Genomic DNA, 23,899 nt, shown 5'->3' with positions numbered 1-23,899 from the left:
TTAGCTTTTATTTGACAGCCACATTCCATTATCAGTTCTTATTGGGCTTATTACCAAGTAAAGTCCTTGGGACTATTTTCAGATGTGATTAAATCAGGCTCTTACAGTGTTAATATGCAGATAACTGAGAACAAAGTAAGTCCAGGACATGACAAATAACCTATTAAATGTTGTCATGTTGATTTACGCCTGTCCTGTAAAGGCTTACGCCTGTAAGAGTTAAGCCCAGGCACTAGAGATGTTGCAAGTAGACAAAGGGGTGGCAGGAAAGAGCCAGGAACCACTATGGTGTCCTCCAGGAAGGTGAAGATGTGGGGTCCTGGAAGCTGGGGAGGAGACAGAGAGCTGGGGCAGAACCGGCCCTTGGGGTGAGGAGCAGGGATGGGGTGAGGTTGCACATAAACCCAGAGCAAAGTACCCAGAAGAGGAGAGTTTGCAGTCACTGAGTGCAGGTGGGCTAAAGGGGAAAGCAGACCCGGGCATCTGGGGAAGGACTCCTAAGCCCCAGCTGGGAAATGCGGATGAAGGTATCATCAAAGTCTGTCCCAGACCCAGGAACAACCTAAGGGGTCAGTGAGAGGGGGGTGGGGAAATAAATCATGTAACCGACATGTAATAGAATATCCTACCCTGATGATAAGGGTGTTTCCAAAGTGTTTTAATGACAGGGTTTTTTTTAAAGTTGAAACTGAAAATCCTACTATTGATCCTAATTATGTAGTAAAGATCTGTGGTATATACGTGTGTTCTATATATGAATGAATATTCTGAGCATACATTCTGTATTGAGAGAGAAAAGAATTAATCAGAACATTAATGTTGGCCCTGGCTGGTATGGCTCAGTGGACTGAGCACCGTCCTGCAAACCAGAATGTTGTAGATTCAATTCCTGGTCAGGGCACATGCCTGGGTTGTGGGCCAGGTCCCCAGTTCGGGGTGTGTGAGAGGCAATCGATTGGTGTTTCTCTTCCTCTCTTCCCCTCTCTCTAAAAATAAATAAATAAAATCTTTTAAAAAAGTTAACAGTGCTTAAAGTTTCCAAATCTGCCTGGGAGATCATATGCTACTTTTATAATTAGAAATTATAGTGACTAATATCAGAATTTACAGTTCCCAAGAACTGGGGCACAAGGAAGGAGTACAGTGATGGGATCCCTGCTTATTGCTTACAAATCTGAACTGTCTCTTTGTAAGGCAGGTATCCCTCCACCACATGGTTGGTACATGCATTTGTCCTTCAGCTATTTATTAGACACTTAGCACGGGCCAGGCACTCTGCTGACATGGGAAGATATTGTGCTGTTGTTGCTACTATCATGGCCACCTATGGTGTACCAGGGCTCAGGATAATTCCTGCACAACACAGAGTGAAGGTTAAGGAAGTCATTTTACTGGGAGAAGCACACAAAGTAAAGATCAGCAAGTAGAGACGCGAGGCCCTCATCTTTTCAACATCCCATGGAGAGGCATCCTGAGCTTTTTGTCTGGTGGAAGGACGCCAGAGGAGTGGTCCAGAAAACAGTCATCCTACACCTGGGGACCTGGGAGGTCTGAGGGAGTTTCAGGCAGGCACAGACCTTCTTGCTGAGCAGAGGAGCTCCTGCTGCATAAGAGGCTGAGAAGAGGAGGTCCCAACAACCCAGAGCAAGTTACTGGGGTTGTTTTTGCATGATCCTCCTTGTATACCACCCCCCGCCCTTCCACCCAGACACGGCCCTTGTTCTCACAAAGCTCACAGCATCCTAGGGAGACAGATAAGTATCCAGAAAAACACATTCCACTGGAAATTTCAGATCTTATCACTATAGAACTGGCAAGATTCTGCCATGGCCCATCATCTGAGCCTACCAAGAGCTTTTGAATTTTGTCATCCCAAATTTGCTATCCTTCGCAGCTTTATGTCATTGTCACAGATGATAAATGTTCTCAGTGTCTTCATCCCAATGGCCCAAGGAGCAGGCTACCAGGAGGGTCCTCAGGGTGGACGGCTTCTCACCTTCCCCATATAGTCTGCGTAAGCAAGCTGCCCCCAGGCCCTGCGACCTGCCATGCCTTCCTGCCACCACACCACCAGTTCAGGCCTTGTCTCCAGCCTGAACAACCACTGTGGTCTCCTAGCCAGTCTCCTGGCTTCTAGTGTCTTCTTCCTCCTGTCCATCTTTCATTCTAGATCCAGCATTGTCCTTTAAACAGACCTCTGACTGGAATATCGTCCAGCAATAAAAAGGAACAAACCACTGATTCAGCTCCCACATGATAAACCTCAAAACACAGTGCTGGGTGAAAGAAGCTGGAGGCACAAGAGAACATATTGTATGATTCCATTTCCAGGAAATGTCTAGAAATAGCAGATATACAGAGGCAGAAAGCAGATCAGTGTTGCCTGGGGCTGAGGGTAGGAGTGGGGATTGACTGCTAGTGCACATGTGGAATGCTTTAGGGTGATAGAAATGTTCTAAAACTGGATTATGGTAATGGTTACACATCTATGTAAATTTACTAAAAAATTACTGTATTGTAGACTTAAAATTTGGCATATATTAGGGTAAAGGAGGGATTGGTGAGTGTGGATGTGCAGAAAGTTTTGGTGTGCTCTGGAAGGTTCTAGTACATTCCACTGTATTTTGGTGTGAGGTCATCATGGTAAACTTATTAATGAGATGAATATTATACTAATTCTTTACATGAGAGAATAATTTTTTTAACCAAAGAGATATAAATATATTCTTATTTTAAAGAGATTGTTACTATCTGCTTAACAACTTTCTGGTACTCTGTGGCTGTCTGACAGAGTTGAGGGGCCCTTCCATGGCATTTGGCACCTTCCCACCCTGTCTCCAGCTGTTTCTTAAGAGCCTGGCACTGCAGTCACGCTGTATTGCATGTTTAATGCCTCCATTCGCCCTTCATCTCCACCTTGCGTCCCAGACAAACTTCCACTCATCTTTCAAAGCCCAGCTCACATGACTTAGTGAGATTGGAGGTACTTTTATTTTTTTTATCCTCACCCGAGGGTATTTTTTCATTGATTTTAGAGAGAGGAAGGGGGAGAAAGAGAAAGGGAGAGAGAGAGAGACATCAGCTGCCTTCTCCTATGTGTCCTGACCAGGAGTCTAACCCACCACCTCGCAACTGTTTGGTCCATGGAATGACACTTTGACCAACTGAGCCACACTAGCCAGTGCTGGTGGTCCTTTTATCTCTGTTCTCATATCCCCTCCATGAGAGCACATTTCACATTATAATACAGCTACTTGCCTCTCTCGTACTAGAGTATGAGATCTTGAGTGGAGAGACTGTCTTTTTCATCTGTGCCTTCCGAGGGTACACAGTGGATGCTCAATAGCTCCCTCATTCATTCAGAATAGTCCATTGAGAGGTGGGCTTCTCAACCCTGTCACTGTTGACATATAGGACCACACAATGCTTTGTTGTGGGGTGTCCTGTGCATCATAGAAAGTTAAACATCATCCTTGGCCTCTACTAACCACACTTACCTCAAATGTGAGAACCAAAAATGATCTCCAGACACTGCCAAATGTCCTGTGGAGAGAACCACTGGTGTAGAGCTTTCTCTATGCTTAGGATCTCTGTCGTGTTCCTTGGAAAACATGTTGGGACCAAGGACAGAGCCCTGCAGCCCACTCCAAGTTACTACTTGCCCAGCTGCCCTCATGACTGAGGTAGCTGTTCCAAAGTGGAACCCAAACCCAGCCCCACTGGCTCACAGGCATCTACCAGCCTAGTGTCCCTGTCAAGCCCAAAAGCATGCTAGGTCTTGAGACAACTGTTGATTTCTCTTAACTCTGTGTGTCTTCACCTTTTATGTTCTAAAACCTTTGCCTGATGGGAAAGATGGGAGTAAAATGGTAGTCCAGCAGTTCTGTTTTCTCCTGCCACCTGGGAATGGTTCACTCTGCCACAGGCTCCAGCTTATCCTCTCCTCCCTCTCCCTTTCATTAACAAAGCCCTTTTGTTTGCTGCAGATGGAGATGGGGTCCAGGTTCTTGCCAGTTGCAAACAAAGAATTGAACTGATCATACAGATATTGTAAAGCAAAGCAAGTGGAAATGTATTAAGGAAAGTACACTTCCCAAGACATGGGTGCAGCTCATCTCTGGCCAGGGAATGGCTTTTTTAAATTGAATTGTTACAGGCTTTATAAGGTTTTTATTTAAGTTCTTACACATTCAATTTCCCACAATCCTCCTTGATTGCCCATGCAGGGAGGGTTATTAGGTGTCACAAGGCAATTCTCAGAAATCAGTTGACTGATGACACCTCCAGTGTCTTAGGACTTCCTATTCTATCTCCTGCTTCTCATTGTCCTTTGGACAGTCACAGTTCTGGGGTTTGACCTCCCAACACCTGTCTTACAGGCTGGCGTAGGTGGGAACCTTTGTTCTCAGCCTTGCCATGGCTACTCCTCTGCCCGTCTTTTTAAACAGTTGCTCCCCTTACCCACCCAGGAGTGCATCTTTGGAAGCCACAGGGTTTCTGTAGTTGCTTCTGGGGAATTAATTATTTGTATAATCTAAGGGTTTTCAAAGCTTCCCATCTCTCCTGAGCCATCTTCCTGTTCTTAGAGTTTCCAGCTCTGCCTGTCCTGAAATCTACATCCTAAAGGCTATAAATAATGCTCATTTTAATATTAAATATTTGTATACTAGTATAGAAAGATTCAAACACAGACTATCCAACTCCAAAGTCTGTAGGTTTATCCACTCTACTACTATGTCTCCAAGTTTCCAGATTTATTTTCTTGGTTATCACAGTATCTTAATTTGAGTCCCTCCAGACACAGAGCCTGGGAGAAGGATCTGAGTGTAAGTTCTTTTTTAGAAAGTATTTCCAGGAAACATTGGTAGGGAAGTGGACAAGTGAGGAAAGAAAGAAAGGGAACTCGGGGTTGGGGTGTGTGTGTTATCATTTGAGTTACCACTGTGGGCAATGAAAGCTGAATCCAGAGAGGAGTCCGAGAAGCCTTGGAGTGTACACCACAGAATTGCAGGAAGCCGGAGTCCCTTCACCAAACTGCTCCTCCCTGGTAGTGAGGGCTGCTTCCGAGGGCATCGCTCTGCGTCCCCAGGGGCAGTGTATAGTCTCTGGTGCTAATGGAGACAGGAGGGTATGGGCATTCACCTGGGCCACATCCATGTTCTGAGCTGATGGTCATATCCTTACTTTCCTTTCTCTTCCATTTCCACAACCAGTTTTTTGTTGACCGCAATTAAGTCCAGGGAGGCAGTTGTTCTTTTTTCTCCACTTTCTGAATGATTAAATTGTCAACAGGATCAGACTCCACACTTAGGGGAATGGAGGATGAATCTTCTCAGGAGTCTGGGGATTCTCATTGGTCCTGTGCCAGCTTCTGTGCAAATGCCTGTTACCAAGCGCCACCATCTCTTCCCTGTGGGCTGGACTGGGGTGAAGAGAGGGGTGTGTAGTAAACGTGGGAGTCCTGCTGCTCCTTGCTCAGCACTACAGGGGAAGGAGAGGTATTCGGGCTCCTCTGCCCTGTGGGGAGGCACGCTGCAGGAAACTCCTGCCTCCAGATGGGTGGCATTGGCCCACCTGCTCTCATACCCTTCTGCCTCTTAGAAGTTCCAACATGCCTCACCCCCAGCAAGGGTCCTGCCCGTAGGACAAGAGGTGGTGTCACAGCCTGGGAGGACTATGAGGCCCTATTTGGACACCTGCTATTTTTCTTTGCGAAGACTCTTTGTAGAACTAAGTATCTTTTCTCCATTCCATCTTTCCCCTGTAGGGAGGTAAAAAATGGCTCCGCTCATTCCAAACCAGGGTAATCACATGACCAGGCTCAACCTATCAGAACTCCCTAGCCTCATGGATCCGTCACAGGTGTGAACGCACAGGCAACACCACTTAGGGTTCTCTCCTGAATGGACATGCAGAAATTTGGAGAGAAAAAATACCTTTGCCCCCAGAGTTGCTGAGAAATAGCTAGAGATGCCTTTGACAGATTAATGTGGCTGCCAGCTTCTTCCCTTGGCCACTGGTCTTGGCCCTTTGAACACAGAGCGATGACTGTGGGGTATCACAGTATAGTTTGTGGAGGGAGCTGTAATCAGGATGTTCATCCCAGCCACAGTGTGCAGTAAAGCAAGGTCTATGAAGCATTAGAAACATTTAAAAGCAACGGACCAGGTGTTCCCTTAGAAATATGGTGGATCTTAAAACCCTAGCCTTGTGGGCTCACAAAATAAAATTAAATACAACTGGATATAGTTAGACAAGGTAGTCTCCAAGTTCACTCTCCGTGCTTCGGTGGTTGTGAGCTGCTTCCATTGAGTTAGCTCTGACTCTGCCAGGTTGCCCTGCCCAGGCCTCACGCAAAGTCTCAGCTGCTCAGAGCTGGCAGAACTGGGTTTCAAATCCCATTTGCCATTTGCTGATTGCAGGGAACTCGGGCGAGCCACTTAACTTCTCAGCACCTCAGTTATCCAATCTGAGAAACAAAGATAGTAAGCCTCATAGAGTGCATTGGGAAAGCCTGACTCACAGTAAGAGCTCGAGGAATTATGGACAGTTCCCTCTCTCTGGAGGTGGGCAGCGAGAAAGCTCATCTTTCTGGGTCAGGAGGAAGCATTTTATCCAATGGCAGGGATGCCAGTGTGGAAGAGCTCAGTAAGAGGAGAGACCTGGATATTGTTATAAAGGAAAGCGGTGCCCTCCACAGCCCATCCACTCCTGCTGCGTGTCCCCCAGGCTCCCCCAGCTCTGTATCCACCTCACGTCTGAGGCAAGGCACTTGTCACTCTGGGCTGTGGTTTGGCAGGCCCAGGGCCACTCCCCCTTCCCCTGAGGACCCTCATTTTCTGAGGCTTGTCTCATTGAGGACCTCAGGCTGCAGCCTTCTTTTTCCTTCTTCTTGTCACCCCTCCCGCTGTCCGTTCAGCAGCATCGCCCAGAGAACATGCGGTTGAGCTGCTGTGATGTGCAATGGACATAAGTTCATCCTGGTGGGAGACAAACAAACACTTATACTGTTGTGCAGAGTGTTGAGGGGCGGGGGGCGGGGGAGCAGAGGTGCCACAGGGGTGTGAAGAAGCCACTTGACACACTGGAGGTGGGCTCCGGAGCTCTGGAGGGCCCCAGAAGCAAACGGTTGGCTGAAGACTGAGCAGAGGGGAATGAGAGAGGTGGGAAAGGGGGATACACAGGACAGGGTGTACACACAGAAGGAACAGCTTGTGTGGCAGCCCAGACACAAGAGAGACACATCGAGCTCCCAAGGGTTGGGGGAAAGTGACAGGGTAAGTTGCCAGAGCCATGGTTGGGCCATGAGCTGGGGCAAAGCTGTGCTTGAGAAGTCCTGTCAAGAGGCTGGGTTTTGGTGTTGAGATGATGGCAATCAGGGAAGAGTGTTAAACGGGAGTCTTAGGAGATTTCTGTTTTAGAAAGAGAGGTGGGGCTGCTGTGGACACATTGGTTTTCAGAGGGAAAGGGCAGAAGGAGGAAGCCTGGTCAGAAGTCTGTCTTCATTATCCAGGTAAGAGCTGCTCCAGGGTTGGACAGGGAAAGAGATGGAGGAAGGCTGTGTGGTAGAAACTGAGGCACCCAGTTGACAGCCAGCACCCTGGTCCCGGGAAGGTGAAGAAGGCCACCTTAGATCCCCTAGTCCTAATTGGGCCACCCCAGCCCACACAGGAGCCATGCTTTCTCCACTGAGCCACCCAAATTCTGTCCCATAGAATTATGGATAATGAAATGATTGTTTGAAGGCCCTACATTTTGGAGTAGTTTGCGATTCAGCAGTAGATCAATAAAATATGATGGCTACACCATCAGGGAAGTGCCATGGCTTGTGGCCCATGAGGGCAGCTGTCCATGCATTGAATGACCGTGGAGGGGATGGCCTTCCTGCCAACCACCACAGGATTAAGTGCAGCTCTTGTCCCCCAGGATGAGGTTCTGTTTTGTCCTCTCCAATCCCTCCAGTGCTCAAATGGTCTCTTCTCTGGGAATGGGGAGATGCCAGTGCTATTACCTCTTAAGCCTGTGTCTATAGAGAGAAACGACTTGCTGTCAAAGGAGCAAAGGAGGCCCAGCCTTCTGCAGAGGCATCGTTGTCCTGCCCTGTTCGAGGCAGACCGCCAGTGTATGATTCCCTGCTGTGAGAGCCGCCTCAGGGTGCTCCCGCATCACAGGCTCCTTATTCATCTGATTATTCTCATGACATCCCTGTGGGAAATAAGAGCCATCAATCAATCACACAGTTGCTGCAGATACACTAAATGACCTGGGCACAGTGCTGGCTGTACCAGTTGCTATGACCACAAGGGCCAGGGCCACTCATGGGTGGTGCTCCTCCAGAGTTGAAGAGCATGTGCTCTGCTGTCATCTGGTCATGGATATGCCTCTCCACTGCCCTTGATATCCTTAGTGGGATTAAAATCCATGAGCACAGGAGCCCTGGACTTGTCAGAAGGCCTGGGTTCAGCCCCTGCATTAGCTGTGTGATATTAGGTTGGCTGCTTGACCTCTCTGCAGATTTGGGCTCTTCATCTGTGAAATGTCCAGAAACCTGTGTTGTGAGAACTAAATGAGAAAATGAATGTGAGATTTGCACACCAAAAAGTGTCATACATGCACACTGGTGGCATCATTATGGTCATTATTTCAGAGTAACCATAACATGTCACGGATACCCTGGGAAAGGTGTACTAGATTGGACACTGAAGTGCCATGAACAATCATAAATGATTTCTTAACTTTAGTTTCTTATGTTTCAAGTAGACCCAGTAGTATTAGCTCCATCAATTTCATAGAACTATTATGAGACTCAAATCAAATGACAGTTGGGGGAGCCCTTTGACAAAGCATTAAGTTTTACAAATGTAGGATGCTCTACAGAATCACTCCTTTTCTTAACTCTGTTGTTCGTGAGGGTTTTTTTTTTTGTTTGTTTGTTTATTTGCCAATCTTCCTATATCTCTGGTTTTCAGTATAGAGAATTTTCCCCGAATAATCAAGAACATTTGGGACAGTTGGTTTCTTGGAAGGAAATTAAAAACTCATTATTGAGTACTCACTATATTTTAGGCTTTCCAATATGTTAGCTAATTTAACACCCCTTTAAGATTGGTATAATTTGTCTGTGTTTTCACAAAGGAGGAAACTGGGGCCAAGTGCCTGCTCAGTGTCACAGAGCTGGAATTTGAGCTCAGGTCTGTCTATCACACCACACAAGTGACTCAAGACCACTGTTTTTCTCTCATCGGAGATACTCTCAACTTACTAACATTTACACTGCTCCCTCCCCATTTTGACCTTTGTTATCACAATTGATACTCTTTTAGTTAAGATTAATTTATAAATTTAAGCGTCATATGAAGTCCAAGCAACCAATGGTGACAAAGGCATGATGAGCTGGTTCATGAGGTGGTAAAGCTTTCCCATAATGTATTACACCCATGCTCCTCTGCACTGCAGAACCACACAGTAGAGCCACAGTCTCTCTGTGGGATACTTGAGAACTTGAGAGTGTTCTCTTTTTAAGCAAAGAATGGATTGATCAAGTCTGGAAGACAATATGTTTGCTTATCTCCTGGGCTCAAGGGAACCTGGCAAGTAGCACCCTCTTACCTTGACCTACATTCTAAGTGGGCTGAGAAATAAGGCAGGAGAATAAGGCAGGTAAACACCCAATCAGCACCTTTATTAATTGTGAACTTGATATTTGGTATTTTTAATCCAGATATTCAAATTTTGACAGATGTATCCATCTAGAAATATTGACTTCGGAGTTTTTGATCTGGGAGGAGTGTCCTTAGGGCAACCTGTTCCCAAGAGAAAAAGAAAAAGAGGTTGGACTACACATAGCCAGTCTCTCTTTCCTCCGTTCTAACTCACCAATCTGAATGAGGCAAAAAATGTTGCAAAAAATGGTGTCTCTCCATGTAGAGTGAGGTCTGAGTGGGGAATAAGCTTTTCCTCCTAACAATGACATTGGGTTTTGAGGAAAATAGTAAGACTAGCTAGAGCATTGTAGAATTTTCTGGAAAATATCGTATTGTTGAAGAGGAAGGCAGTCCAAAATGAGTCTCTTAGCTTGATAGAATAGGACTCGAGAAATAGAAGAAGAGTAGAAAAAGTATTTCTCCTTCCTCAAAAAATTACCACATAATAAATGTCAAAGACTGAATGGGCAATGTAAAATGGTTGAGACCGAAGACACCAATTTTGAGCTCCTCTTGGAACTCCTTGTAAAAAGAATGCCTAAGCTTGATTCTGAAGGTTGTACTAGAAAAAGGAGAAAATACCTTTGACCCAAACTTCATTTGATTCATGTTTCAAGTGGTGAGCCAGCGTATACCATGTAGAAAAGTTCCACCAAGAGGATTTATGGCATAGCTTTTATGCTAAATGATTGATTTTGTCTGAATGTTTGTAAAAGCAACTACAATGATATCTGGTAATGACGAACTGGGTAATTTGGATTAGTTCTTCCATTTAGCACATTAAAAAAAAAGAACAGATAAAATATTACTTTAAAAACTCTGCTTGAAGAACTTTAATCAGCTCATACAATAGTGAATAGTATTGGTGGAGAACGGAAACCTTTAGAGGTAAATTCAGATTTGGGGTTTTCAGACTATGTTCTTTAACCAAAATTGAATTAAATTAGAAATCATTAATGGTAAAGCATCAAGAAAAAATTCTACATATTTAAACTTAAAAAAACACAGTTCTATAATCCATGAGTCAAAGAAGAAGTCCTAAAAAAAATTACAAAATGTTTTAGACTGCATGATATGAAAATACAACATCTTAATTTGTGGATTTAGCTAAACTAGTGTTTAGAGGGAAATACATAACTTTAAATGCCTTACATTAGAAAAGATGAAAATACAAAATAATGCCCAATGTGACCATTTAAAAAGGTAGGGTAAAAACAAGAAAGAAAGCACAAATTAAGTAGAATTTAAAAAAATGAAGACAAAAGCACAAATCAGTATAGAAAAAATCCAATAATGCAAAAATCGACAAAGTCAAAAGTTGTTTCCTTAAAAATAGGAACACAATTGGTTAATCTTTATCTAGACTGATCATGAAATTATAGACAGAAGAGAAATGACCAGTATCAAGAATAAATGGACAGACACCGGCAGCATGGCAGTGTGAGAGAACCTCCAGGTCTCTCCCATTGAAGTTACAACAGTTGGACAGCTCAGCACATAAACATATCTGAGAGATCTGCATGTTGAGACATTGGAAGGTATGTGGGAGTGAACAAGGAGTGAAAGGACAGGCATGGAAGACTTTCAGAGTCTGATGCTTCCCATGATCCCAGCGGATGCAGTAACAATGAAGGATCTGGGGACAACCTCTACAGAGAAAACTGACGGGGCAGAGACAGCAACCAGGCCGGGGTGGCTGACACGTGGCTGCTGGGCCCTGGGTCCGGAGCAGAGGAGCGGTGCAAAGAGTTGCAGTGTTCCAAAGCGTGCCTGCACCAGACAGGAGATTCTGCAAAGGTGGGTTTTTCACCTCAGAACAGCAGAGTATACATTATTCTGTAGTGTGCATGGAACATTCTCAAGGAGAGACAACTCGGGGGTGGGGGGCACGAAACTAGCCTCAACAAATTTAGGAAGATTGAAATCATACCAAGCATTCTCCTTACCACAATGCTTTGAAATTGGAAAGCAACTGCAACAAGAAAGCTGGAAAATCCATAAATATGTGGAAACTAAACAATATGCTATTAAACATGACTGGGTCAAAGCAGCAAATTAAAAAAAAAGATGTTAAAAGATGCATAGAGACAAATGAGAACAGTAATAACAACATATAATACATTTTGGGACGAAGCAAAAAGTGGTAATAACAGAAAAGTTTAGAGCATAACAGGCCCACCTCAAAAAACAACAAGAAAAACCTTAAATAAGCAACTTAACATTTATCTTAAAGAACTAGAAAAAGAATAACAAATGAAGCCCGAAGTTATTAAAGAAGGAAATAATAAAAATTAGAGCAGAATTGAATAAAATAGAGAACAAAAATACAATAGAAAAATATCAACAAAGAATTTGTTCTTTGGAAAGACTAATAAAATTGACAAACCTCTAGTTTGTCAAAACTCACTAAGGGAAAAAGAAAAAAGACTCTAATAAACAAAATCAGAAATAAAAATTATGATGACCACCACAGACATACAAAGAACTACACAAGAATACTATGAAAAGCTACACAACCGAAGGTGATAACTGGAAGAAATGGACAAGTTTTTAGAAATATATAACTGTTCTACTTTTTTTCTTGGCACCTTGGAGGTGGTCACCTGCTTCAAGATGAAGCTGAACATCTCTTTCCCAGCCACTGGCTGCCAGAAACCCATTGAAGTGGATGATGAACGCAAACTTCATACCTTTTCTAATAAGCGCATAGCTACAGAAGTTGCTGCTGACAATCTGGGTGGAGAATGGAAGGGTTACGTGGTTCAGATCAGTGGTGGGAATGACAAACATGGTTTTCCCATGAAACAGGGTGTCTTGTCCCATGGCCATGTCAGCCTGCTGCTGAGCAAGGGGCATTCCTGTTACAGACCAAGGATAACTGGAGAGCAAAACCTCAAATCCATTCAGGGTTGCGTTGTGGATGCCAGTCTTGGTGTTCTTAACTTGGTCATTGTATAAAAAGGCGAGAAAGATATTCCTGGTCTCACTGATAGTACTGTGCCTCTTTGCCCGGGTTCCAAAAGAGCTGGTGGAGTCCATAAACTTTCCAACCTCTCTAAAGAAGATGATGTCTGCCAATATGCTGTGTGAAAGCCCCTAAACAAGTAAGGTAAGAAACTAGGACCAGAGCACCTAAGATTCAGTGTCTGGTTACTCCATGTGTCCTGCAACACAAACGTCAACGTGTTGCTCTGAAGAAACTATGTACTAAGAAAAATAAAGAAGAGGCTGCAGAATATGTTAAACTTTTGGCTAAGAGGATGAAGGAGACCAAAGAAAAATGCCAGGAACAGATTGCTAAGAGACATAGGCTGTCCTCTCTGAGAGCTTCTACCTCTAAGACGGACTCCAGTCAAAAATGAGGTTTTCTAAGAGAAACATATACATAAGAACAAACATCAAATCTAAAAAAGAAAGAAAGAAAGAAAGAAATATATAACTGTCTCAGACTGAATCATGAAGAATTGGAAAATCTAAATATACTAGCAATTTTCAACCTTTTTCATCTCATGGCACACATAAGCTAATTACTAAAATTCTGCGGCATACCAAAAAATATATTTTTTGCCGATCTAACCAAAAAGTATGTATAATTTTGATTCATTCACACCAAACAGCTATAGTTGTATTGACTGTTGTCATTTTTAAATCTGACAATCTAAGGGAAAAGAGATCAGTGCTCTTGACTAAATGGTCAGGTATGGCATGTTTTAAAAATTGTTGCAGCACACCAGTCTGCCTCTTGAGGCACACCAGTTAAAAATTGCTGCAATAGGCCAATCAACAGTAAGGAAATTGAAACAGTCATCAAAAACCTCTCAAAAAATAGAATCTAGGACCAGCTGGCTTCACAAGTGAATTATACCAAATTCAGAGATTTAATACCTATCCTTCTCAAACTCTTACAAAAACTTGAGGAAGGGGCAATACTTCCTAACTGATTTTATAAGGCCTACATTACCCTGATAACAAAACCTAGCAAGGAAAACACAAAAAATGAAAGTCACACACCAAGCTGATGAATAGCAATGCAAAATCCTAAACAAAATAGTAACAAATTGAATACAAGAATACATTAACAAGATAATATATCACAATCAAATGAGGTTCATTCCAGGGGTACAAGGATGATGCAACACACAGAAATCAATCAATATAATATACCACGTTAATAAAATAAAGGATAAAAATTTTATGGTCATACCAATAGATGCAGAAAAGCATTAGACAAGATACAACATTTATTTATGATTAAAGCACTCAATAACATGGGTACAGAAGGAAATTACAGCAACGTAATAATGGAATATATGAGCCACCCTCAGCTAATATCATACTCAATGGTGAAAAACTAAAAACTTTTCCTCTAAGATCAGGAAAAAGACAAAAATATCCACTCTCACCACTGTTACTCAATTTAGTACTGAAAGTCCTAGCCAGAACAATCAAGCAAGAGGAAGAAATAAGAGGCATCCAAATTGGGAATAAAGACAAAAAATTGTTACTTTTTGCAAATGGTATGATTTTTTATATAGAAAACCCTAAAGACTCCACCAAAAAGCTATTAGAAACAATAAACAAATATAGTACAGTATACAAAGTCAATGTAAAAAAGTTCATTGCATTCCTATATACCAACAATGAAATATCAGAAAAAGAAATTTAAAAAACAATTCCTTTCACAACTGCAACAAAATGAATAAAATATCTAGGAATAAACTTAACAAAGGATGTGAAGAACCTATACACCGAAAACTATAAGACATTGTTGAGAAAAATTGTAGAAGACACACACACACAAATGGAAAGGTATTCTGTGTTCATGGATTGAAAGAATCAACGTAGTTAAAATGGCCTTGTTACCTAAAACAACATACAGATTTCATGCAATCCTTATCAAAATCTCAATGGCTTTGTGCCAAAAAAAAAAGAAGACAAAAAAAATCTTTGAATTTGTATGGAACCATATAGACCCTAGTAGCCAAAGTGATCCTAAGAAAAAAAGAACAAAAAAGAACCAAGATATCACACTCCCAGACTTGAAATTATATTACAAAGCTAGAATAATCAAAACATGATAGCATTGTCAGAAACACACAGACACACAGACCAATGGAACATAATTGAGAGCCCAGAAATAAAACCACATGTATATATGCAACCAATTGTTGATAAAAGAGCCAAAATCAAACTATGGAGAAAATAAATTTTCTTCAATAAATGAAACTGGGAGAATTGGAAAGCTATATGCAAAAGGATGAAACTATACTGCTATTTGACTTGATACACAAAAAATAACTCAAAATAGATCAAAGGCTTAAATATAAGATCTTAAAAATAAAATACATAGAAAAAACAAAGGTATTGAACTTATGAACCTCAGTCTCAGAAAGGATTTTATGAACTTGACCCTAAAGGCAAGGGAAGTAAAGACAAACATAAGTAAATGGGATTACATCAAATTAAAAATCTTCTGCACAATAAAAGAAATCATCAACAAAACAAAAAGGATACCAACCAATTGGATGAAGATATTTGCAAACAATACCTCTGATGAGGGAATAATATGCTAAATAAATAAAGACCTCATGCAAGCCTACAACAACAAAAAAAACCAAATAATCTTATTTAAAAATGAGCAGAAGACCTGAACACTTTTCCCAAGAAGATAGGCAAAAGGTCAACAGATACATAAAAAATGCTCAGCTTCACTAGCTATAGGGACTATGGAAATCAAAACCACACTGAGATTCCACCTCACATTTGTTAGAATGTATATTATCAATAACACAAGAAATAACAAGTGGTAGAGAGGTTGTAGAAAAAAAAGAACCCCCATACACTACTGGTGGAAATGTAAACTGCTACAGCCACTAGGAAAACAATACAGAGGTTCCTAAAAAAAATTAAGAGTAGAGCTACCATGTGACCAAGTAATTCATTCCTCTTCTGGGTATCTACCCGAAAATTTGAAAACTTTTATTCATAAGAATATATGTTCATGGAAGCATTATACAAGGTAACCAAGATGTGGAGACAACCTAAGTGTCCTTTGATGGATGATTGGATAAAAAAGAAGTGGTACGTATACACACTGAAATACTACTGAGCCATAAAAAGGATGAAACACTGACATTTGCAACAATGTGAATGAATCTTGAGAGTATCATGCTAAGCAAAATTAGTCAGATAGGAAAAAAAAACAAGAACCATATGATTTCATTCATGTAGGATATAAAACAGAAAGCAACAAATGACAAACAAAACACTCGCAGACACCGACAACAGAAAGATGATTATCGCAGGAGGTGGGCTGAGGATGAAGAGGTTAAAGAGGGTCAAATTTTTGGTGGCAGAGGAAGACTAGACTTTGGTGGCGAGCACATGAGGCAATATACAGATGATGTATCACAAAATTGTACACTTGAAATCTATATAATTTATTAACCATTATCACCCCAATAAACTTAAATTAAAAAAGAATAAACAAGCTGTTATTACTAAAGATACTACAGACATTAAAAAGTTAGTCAGCTAGTAGAGCTAAAAAGTGAATTTAGAAAAGCTGAAGGTAATTATATGAAACTTTATTGTAATTTTATGTACTAGTGGCAAATCATTGGAAAATAAAATACATTCATTTAATACAATGTCAAAAACATAAAACACTCGGGATTAAATAAAATAAAAACAAATCTATTGAAAATTAAAGAACATTGCTGAGAGAAATTAAACATCTAATTAATTAACATATATACTATGTTCATGGATTGTAAGACTCAACATTGTTAAAATGTCAGTTCTCTCCAAAAAGGACTATTAAATCTATAGATCAATCTAAATCAAAACAATCTTTTCAAAAACAGAAATTGACAATCTGCTGTTTCAAATTTGAAATCGTAAAGAACCATTACTAGCAAATACAATTCGAAAAAGAAGAAAAAAGTTGAAGGACTTAAACTACCTGAATTCAAAATTATATGAAGCTGTAACAAACAAGACAGTGTAGTATGTATACATATAGATCAGCAGAACAGATAAGAGTCTAGAATTGGACCCATTCATGAATGAGTAAATTACTTTTTGACAAAGATAATAGAGAAAGGGTAGTCTTTTCAACAGTTGGTGTATTCACATGTCAACACTCATTCAACTATACACTTAAAATGGGTTCTTATATTTAAAAATATAAAAAATTCTTACAAATCAATGAAAAAGTAAACAAGCAAAACAACCTTTAATGGAAAAATGAGCAGGAGACTGGAACAGACACTTAAAAAATATCCAACAGATATATGCAGATGTGCTGTATCTCATTACCAAGACAATGCAATTTAAAACCCAAATGAGCTTCTCCTATCAATCCACCAGAATGGATAAAATGAAAAGATTGCCCTGGCTGGGTGGCGTGGTTGGTTGGAGCGTTGTCCCATACACCAAAAGGTTGCAGGTTCCATCCTTGGTTGGGGCACCTACAGCAGGCAACTGATCTGTCTCTCTCTCCCCCTTCCTCTCTCTCTAAAATCAATAACTACCATATTTTGCCCTGTATCATGTGCACGTTTTTGCCCAAAAATTTGAGGGAAGAATAAGAATAAGGATATATATGGGTAGTACTAATTCCTTGTCTATATATAAATGTTTTTAATTCTTTTATTTAGGTTTATGTGTTCAAAGTAAAAGTCTAGAAAGCAATAATGATATCTGTATGTTCAAAAATAAATGCTAAAACTTTTTTATAATACAAAAACCAAGTATCTAAATATAAATAAATAATTGAATTAAAAAATTAAAATGAAAGATTTTTTTTCCTGGAAGTTCAGGTCGAAAATGTGGGTGTGCAATATACATGGCAAAATACGTTATATATTCAGGTGAGAATTAAAAAATGAAAAGGCTGATTATACTAATTATGATCTTGGCAGAAACGTAACATGGAAAACTACTTTGAAAAACAATTTGTTTTTATTTACTAAACTTGAAAACACACATAATCCATGACTCCGCAATTCTATCCTAGTGTATACACAACAAAAATGCATACACATGTGTACAAGAGACAAATGCAAGAATACTTAGGGCAGCAGTGTGCAAAATAGTGCTATAGACAGCCCAAATGTTCGTGAACAATAGAATAAATAAATTGTGAGCTATTCAGATAAAAAAATTCTCACAGCAAAGAAAATGAATAAGCCTCAGTTTCAATGTGGATGAATCTTGCAGACACATGGTGAGTAAAACTGAACACAAATTAAAACACCGAATGATTCCACTCATATATTGTTAAAAGATAACAGGCAAAACTAAGCTACTGTATTTAGGGATGCATGCTTAGTTGATAAGAACTCCATAAAGAAAAGCAAGCAAGTGCTTACATGGAAGTCTGTGTATCAGTCAGTATTCCATCAGGGGAGTGGAATTCTATGACTATTGTGGAATGCAGGATTAATTGGCAGAATTAGACCTTACATAGTTGTGGGAGAAGCTGGGGGAGTAGAGGTCCAGAACAGCGAGTTGAAGGGGCAGGAAAGCTCCTAAACAAACCCGGAAAGTACTGTTTGCCACAGAGCTTTCCAGGAGATCCAGGAAAGAGGAGCACCGGCTGCTGGACTGGGGCTGGTGGAGAGAGGAGTCTGTAGGAGGCTTGTGTCTCTGAATAGCTGCCATGTTTGAGTTTGCAGTCTGCTTGTGGGCTGGGGTCGCTGGAGAAAGAGGACAAGTTGGGGTCCACAGGAATCTCTTCATTTGTCTGCCACCTCATCTGCGATGACCTTTAGAAAGTCATCACTTTCTGGTGTTTCTCTTCCGCCTTCCAAATCTTGCAAAAGAAAAAAAAAATTGGAGTGGGAGAGGGAAAATTTTGAGTTATTTTACATGTAACTCAGGGAGCCCAGGAAGCCCAATTCCAGCGTAGCTAAGGTTGGCACCATCCAAGTCCCTCTGTCCGCAGGGTGATGTTGGCGACACAGAGGGGGCCCAGGGAAACTTCTGGGAGGCTGGCCAAGTCCTTTTTCTTGGCCTTGGTGGTAGCTACATGATGCTCACTTTGTAGCTGCACATCTTCATTCTGCAGTCTGAATGTATGTAATATTACAAAATCAAAATGTTTTTTAAAAAGCCACTATAACACGTCTCTTTCCCACTCCACCTTCTACTTTGAAGCACTTAGGCCATGCTGTGCTGGTTCTTTCAGGAGAGGAGATGAGTGCAAAAATACAAAGAATGAAAGAATTCCTCCTCCCTCCAGCTTTTTGCATTTCAAAACTTAAGCCCTTTGGCTACTGGAAAACTGCTCGACCACTATACTGCACAGACAAATGTCAGTAGTGGACTTGGATTAGAGGAAAACCCCTACACAGACATTAGTTGGGTTAGTGGGTATTTACTTACCTAAAGTGTGCGGAAGGAAGCCATGCAGTCAGAAGGCAGGGCAGAGAGAGGAACAGCACTGTTTGGGACAGGCAGGGGTGTCCGCGCAGTCAGCTCTCACTTGTGAGTGATACTAAGTGAGGGTCATGTCAGACCTTTGTGCAGCTCGGCCACCCCCATTTTGAACCAGCTTCATGTACTGAAGGGAGGGTAGTTTTACCCATTAAGGCTGGTGCTGGGGTCTTTATTCAATCAAGGAAGGTACTTCTGGGTTTAAAGCTGGTGCCATGCCGCATGTGGGTGAGTGTGATTAGGTCCCAGGGACCGGCTCATCGGAGCTGAGCCTTCATCCGTCTCAGGGGTGCGCGATGGGCAGTGTGGTCCATTCCACTCAGGCACAGACACAGCCCTCTCTTGCCATCCTTTGCCTCCCTGCCCTCCACCTCACAGCATCCCAGTCTCCATGCCCAGGTATCTCTGGGAATCACGGTAACTGGCACTGGGACCAGGTAGAGAACATATTACAAAAATACTTGCAGCAGACACAAATTATTTGGAAGAAATATCATGGGTAAGGGCAAGACTTCTGTCATTCTTGTCCTTCAACCTCTAGATAAAACAATTTCCCCCTGGGCCCTGGTTCTGCAGAGAGTGTTGGGAGATATGGGATTATAAAGTTATCATCTTTCAGCTCCTGACAGCTCTTCTGTAGCCTGTTTCATGATGCTGTTGCTGTGTTTTGCGACTTTGATTTTTGCCAGCGATTCCCCATGAGGTGCTGCTGATAGGGAGCACTGAAGGGAGTCGGGCGAAGGAGGAGGCGCACACCCCTTCTGTGAGCTTGCCCATCTTGTCAGCTTTACTCTGGCGGCAGAGCTGGTCAGTTTCCAGAGTTTCTTTATGTTCTCACAATCAAACAGCCCATCTCTCCCTATTAGAGTAACTTCAAGAGATCTGTCTTCTAGGCTCCTGTCGTACAATAGCATTTAGCTCATACCCCTCCTCAGTGATCCAAGCCCCAGCTCTGTGAGACCTTTCTTCAGGGCCCTCAGTTCCATTAATCCCAACTTCTTCCCTTTCTTCCCCCAGTCCTAGAAGTGGCAGCTGCTTTCTGCAGTTACATGTTTGTATACCATCATTGTTCCTTTTCTGCCTTTTCAGTCTTTATCACCTATTCTGTCCAGCCAGTTTCCTATATATTAAACCCTCTTGTAGACTGCTAATGGCTATAGGTTATTTTTTTTTCCAGATGATGAAAACGTTCTGGACTCAGAGAGTGGTGGTGGCTGCACAACCTTTGAATTTACTAAAAGTCACTGAATAGTACATTTCAAAAGGGTGAATTTAATGATCTGTGCATTATATCTCATTAAAAATATCAATCCTCTGTGTTGAATTACTTGACTGGCTCCTGACTGATACCGCGTTAACCAAGAAGAGAGTGGTGGTTCATTTCATGCATCCTCTTGGCTGGGCCGCAGTGTCCAGATACGTGTGGTCAGACATTATTCCAGTGTTTCTGTAAGCCTGCTTTGGATGATATGAACGTTTAAACTGGTGGGCAGATTGGCCTCCAGAATGTGTGTGGGCTTCATCCAATCAGTTGAAAGCCTGAATAGAATGAAAAGAGCTGTCTCCCTGAGCAAAAAGAATTCTCCAGTAGACTGCCTTTGGGTTTCATCAGTAACATCTCTTCCTAGCTCTACAGCTGACTGCTTTCAGGCTTGAGCTGGAACATCAGCTCTCCTGGGTCTTCAACTCACCAGCCCACCCTGCAAGTTTTGGACTTGCCGTCTTCCATAATTACAGGAGCCAATTCCTTATAATAAATACACACACACACACACACACACACACCCGTGGGTTTTGTTTCTCTGGAATTACTCAGGGTTCTCCAGAGAGAATTAGTCAGGGTTATACACAGGTAGCTTTGATGGTCCCAGGGAGAGGAGAATAAACCCTGGTGGAACCCTAGCAGATTTGTGGGATCTGTGCCCAGTTTTCCTGGTAGAGTTTTGAGAGGCAGCAAGATCCCAGAGAACCAATAGTTATGTGGAGCATCTGGGCAGATGGAGTCTCATGGTATTTCTCTCTCCCTTTCATGCACCTACAGACTGAGTGCCAGGAGTCCAGGAAAGGAACAGAGAGAGACCTTTGGGGACCATTGACTAAGAACTAGATGGGCCAATGGACATCTAAAGATGCCTGTCTGTCTTAGCACTATTGAGGACTTAATAGATCTCCCCCATCCTTTGAAGACTTGGTTCTCTGTAAGTCCTTTGGGTCTCTAATACCACCCCTGAAAAAGTGGGAAGAGTCCCCAAATTAACAGAAGTTAAGTTTCTATTACCCCAGAAGAATAGGAGCTACAAAAAGAAATTCTGTTCAGTTTTGAGAGAGTAGAAAAAGTGTTCTTCCTTGCACATTGAACTTATGAAGTGGGATTCACAATCTCTTCACAAATATTTGTTGTAACTCGCCTATTTTCAAGATACATTTTGGCATTTTTGTGGTATCTGAAATGAGTTTTCAGAAACAGAACCCAAGTTTGTATGCGAAGTGTCGCAAGCCAGCTGTTACTACAGTGGCTGGCTAATGGGCAGAATGAAGAACTTAAATCTAATAAAAGGCCGCAAATAGTTGTCAAGTTTGCAAATAAGAGCAAAGAGAACTTGATTGATTAGAAAGAAAGACGTGAAAGCATGTGGCACAGACATACATGAGAAGAAGAGGGAGACTGCAAACAGACCCCTGTACACGGGCCCCTGATGGAGAGCAGGGCGCCACAGCACCCGGGGCAACCGCGCGTTTATTGGGTGGTGTTGGAAAACCTTGCTCACTCTGTGAAAAAACAGGGTGAATGCTACTCTTACTCTACACAAAGGTGAACCCCACTTAGATTTAAGATCTAAACTTGGAAGGTAAAACTGTAAAGCTAACAAGAAAAATTGTTAGAAGATATCTTCACTATTTGGGGATCACCAAACCTTCTTAAATGAGACCCTCAAACCCCTCTTGTTAGGGAGAAAAATTAATGCATCTGGTGGTATCAAAACTAAAGATTTTAAGTTGTCTTCATAGATGACAGCAATAAATCTATGAAATTTGGGAAGTATTTTTTTATAACATCAAAAATTATTGGGACAAGTGGGAAAATTGAAAATAAACCTTAAATTTGAAATTAATTTTGCATAAACATTAAATTTATTGAGTGGGGTAATTGTATAATGGCTTATGTAGGAAAATGTCCTCCTTCTTGGGAGATTTATACGGACATATTTAGTGACGAAGTGTCTGAATGTCAGCAGCTTACTTTCAAAAGTGTCATCAAAATACATTTATATAGCACATACTTATATCATAGAAAGAGAGATAAATAAAGCAGACATGGAACAATATTAACAACTGGTAAGTTTAATATGATATTCATGTAAGTTTTTTTGTTAGTTTAAATTTTTTAAATAAACAGCTGGAGAAAATGGTGATACAGTAATATTCAGAATATACAAAGAATTCTTGAAAATCAACAATAAAAAGATCAAGAACAATTTAGAAAAATGGGCAAAGAACAGGAGTAGGCAATTCACAGAAGGGAACCTGATTATATCAAGTACATGAAGAAATGTAAAATATCGGTAGTAATCACAGAAAGGAAAAACTAAAGCAAAAATGAGATAGATACACATTACACCTGTCGCATTGACAAAAATGAAAAAGCTGGATAATGCCAAATGCTGGGGAGGCCATGAGGCCCCAGGAACCATGGCTGTGCTAGTCCCATGGTCTTGGAGAGCAAGCTGGCAGTGCAGAGGGCAACGGGGCATACTGTGCCCTGGGATCTACCCCTCTACTCTCAAAAGCCAGAGAGACTGACTAGGACCCAGGCACCAAGATGGTCATCAGAGTGTTGCTTGACTTAGCGAGGATGTGCAGCTGCCTAAGAATGGATCACCAGAGGACTGGATCAGGCAAATGAGGTAGACGCCCACCAGTGGAGTCCACTTCCCACCCAAGTCTTATGAGAATAAGGAGCCAGAACTTCAGCAAGACCCCAGAAACTGGAGCAGGAATCAGGAGAATGGGAGGAGATTCTGGAAAGATTCAGGACTCTGGTCTGGAATGAGTCTGGGCTGAGGAAAAGATATAGATATATATATATATATATATTTTTTGCATGTTAAATTATTGCATGTAGAGATTTATTCCTGCTACCTTGACATTAGAAGCTATTAGGCTCCCTAACTCCCCAGGAGCCTAGTGAAAGATTATGCTTATCCCAAAGTATTGGATCCATGGTGGAAGAATTTAGGCAGAGGATGGTCTAACAGGCGATGCTTCTGCATGGGGGCGGGGGAGTGGGGAACCCATGGCAGCACACAGATCTTATGCATGGTCTGAAAAGATTTGCATGAACCCAGAACTTCTTTTTCATAAGAGAAAAATATAATTGTGTCCTAAAAATAAATACCCACTGTTTGAATGGATGCCAGCAAGGACTGAGCAGTATATGTAGAGGGCTTTTCAGGGAAGAAATATATATGTGTTCATTTACTCTGTAGGAAAAATCCTTCAAGTTTTAAAAAATTAATGTATTGGTCCTTTTTGCAGGTGTTGTTCATTACCTTTTAGTCTTTGCAGGAACTTAAATTCTAATGCCTTAATCTCTCTTGATGTAAAGCAAGAGGCTGATATTGAAATTGCTATGACCATGGGTGAGGACAGAGAAATCTCCTCTGTTGATCATTAAAGGAGTCTTTGCTTGTTGAATTTATGCAGGGACAAAACCTTCGGAGAACTCTCCTGAGCTGGGAACATCTGAGAAGGGC

The 23,899-nt window shown here is 41.6% G+C and overlaps 1 pseudogene; it reads left to right on the top strand.

Moving 5' to 3' along the window:
* The first annotated feature begins 12,314 nt into the window (after nucleotides 1-12,314).
* On the top strand, nucleotides 12,315-13,066 carry LOC129078318 (40S ribosomal protein S6-like; annotated as a pseudogene).
* The last annotated feature ends 10,833 nt before the right edge of the window (nucleotides 13,067-23,899 follow it).

This window comes from Pteronotus mesoamericanus, unplaced genomic scaffold (genome assembly GCF_021234165.1).
Source record: "Pteronotus mesoamericanus isolate MK-2021 breed Mesoamerican mustached bat unplaced genomic scaffold, CSHL_Meso_final contig_100, whole genome shotgun sequence".
Lineage (NCBI taxonomy): Eukaryota > Metazoa > Chordata > Mammalia > Chiroptera > Mormoopidae > Pteronotus > Pteronotus mesoamericanus.
The sequence above is the reverse complement of the archived record's forward strand: the minus strand, read 5'-3'. Positions and strand labels throughout refer to the sequence as shown.